This window comes from Lithobates pipiens, unplaced genomic scaffold (genome assembly GCF_037356315.1).
Source record: "Lithobates pipiens isolate NorthernLeopardFrog02 unplaced genomic scaffold, aLitPip1_a1.2 Scaffold_18, whole genome shotgun sequence".
Lineage (NCBI taxonomy): Eukaryota > Metazoa > Chordata > Amphibia > Anura > Ranidae > Lithobates > Lithobates pipiens.
In genome coordinates this window covers 28,739,337-28,741,342 of record NW_027507758.1, presented here as the reverse complement: position 1 = coordinate 28,741,342, position 2,006 = coordinate 28,739,337, and the positions used below count along the sequence as shown (strand labels likewise).

At 33.7% G+C, this 2,006-nt stretch overlaps 1 long non-coding RNA gene across 1 annotated transcript in view; it reads left to right on the top strand.

The window, feature by feature from the left end:
* The first annotated feature begins 322 nt into the window (after positions 1 to 322).
* Positions 323 to 2,006, top strand: part of LOC143987046 (uncharacterized) — a 4,199-nt gene continuing 2,515 nt past the window's right edge. The window contains exon 1 of the long non-coding RNA XR_013276587.1: positions 323 to 1,472. This is a non-coding gene — a long non-coding RNA (uncharacterized LOC143987046). The remainder of the gene's footprint in view (positions 1,473 to 2,006) is intronic.

Below are 2,006 nucleotides of genomic sequence, written 5' to 3'. Positions count from 1 at the left end.
GAATCCTGTTTAGATCGATTATTTGGGCATATTCGTTGCCCCAACGATCAATGTTTTGAGCAACTAATAAAATTAGATAAAGTGACCGTTGGCAGCTTATTAAAAATTTATGGAACATGTAAAGAAAAACACCATAATCTAATATGGGAAAGTCAACCCAAAATAGCCAATTTCGCTGCCGGAAATGTAATTATTGGGGCTGCAATTACTTGCAGTGGATCATCCTTTACAACAGTAAAGGAAATGATGGATTTGTGTAAGATTCCCTTTTTTTCAAAAACAACCTATCACAAATATTTAAAAAAATTTATATATGGTGGAATAGATCATTCCTGGCTTGAGGAAAAAAATAACCTAAAATCCACATTAAAAAGCAATTCTCTTTTTTTAGTAGGCGATGGACAATGCGATAGTCCAGGGTTCTGTGCCAAATACTGCACTTACACTATGATGGAACTTGAATCTGAACTCATCATAGATTTCGAAACAGTTCAAGTCTCGCAAACCACGTCGTCCGTAGCGATGGAAAAAATGGCTTTTCAGAATTGCCTGGATCGCATTATCGAAGAGAAATATGATGTTCAGATTCTAGGTACGGATCGACACGTGGGCATAAAGAAAAAAATGCGAGAAGAATACAGTCATATTTGTCATCAATATGATTTGTGGCACTATGTAAAATCTTTGAAAAAAAAATTAATAGAGGCCAGCAAGAGATCAACTTGTAAGGACTTACAGTTTTGGATAGCTGCGGTTGTCAACCACTTTTACTGGTGCAGTAGGCACAGTTTAGGCGAAACCGACATTTTTTGGAGAACTTGGACATCCCTTCTGTACCATGTTCGCAATATCCATGAGTGGGAGGAGGATGGCCAAAAAATGTGCTGTCAGCACACTACAATATCGGGCACAGATAATCAGGTGCAATGGTTAAAAAAACCAAGCGCGGCATTTACGGCACTTGAAGACTTAGTGACGTCTAGTCAATTAAAAAATGATGTGCCTCATTTGGTGCTCTATTGTCGCACTGGCGCCATTGAAACATTCCATTCTAGTGTTTTAAAATATAGGAGCAAGCGATTACATTATCGTATGAACTCCATGGAGGCTCGAACAAAGCTGGCCATTCTTTCCCACAACCACAATGTTGGTCGATCGCAAGCTATTGTTCACAGACAGAACAAGAGAACTGAAGAGCTGGGCACGAAAAGAACTGCTTTAGAGCACCCACGTTCACGAAAAAAATGGATAGTTCGGAAAATCTATGATGCCGTAAGCCACAAGCATTTTTCAAAAATAATGTGCACTATAGTGAGTGTGGCCGCTGGAAAAATAAAACCTACGTGGAAGTCAAAAGACGAGCTGCTGCCAGCCAACATAGCTTCTTCGGAAAGACCATTAAAAAAAGATGCAGTGTCCAAACACATGTCACGTTTCCCTTTACCTGTGGACGAAGAATCTATGTCATGAAGGTATGTGATAAAAACTAATATTTAGTGTTTTTTATTTTTACTTTTTTGAGACTATGTAATATATATATTTATGCCTGATCATTTTGTGCAAAAGATATTGATTTTGTATTAAGGTATGTTTTTTTTTTAAAGGTTAGTATTACATTTATCTAAAAGGTATATTTGATTTAAAAAAAACTAACATTCTATATAACATATATAAATAATGTACTTTTTTTCTTATGCTGGACATTTATTAGGAAAATTTACATTCGAAAAGGTTTTGAAAACGTCAATTAGTTACGAAAAAATTGATTAATCTTCTAAATAATAAAAAATGATTTAATCAATAAAAATATAATTTTTTCACCTTCGATACTTTGTCATTAAAATGATATACTAATATATTACCAATTAATTTTATTAAGACATTAAAAAAAAAATAATAATTATATTCCTCTAACATGTCTTACTATTATATTTAAATAAAAAAAGATTCATAAAATTAATAAGTAGACCAGAATTAGAAAAATTAAAAATAAAAAACAATCAACG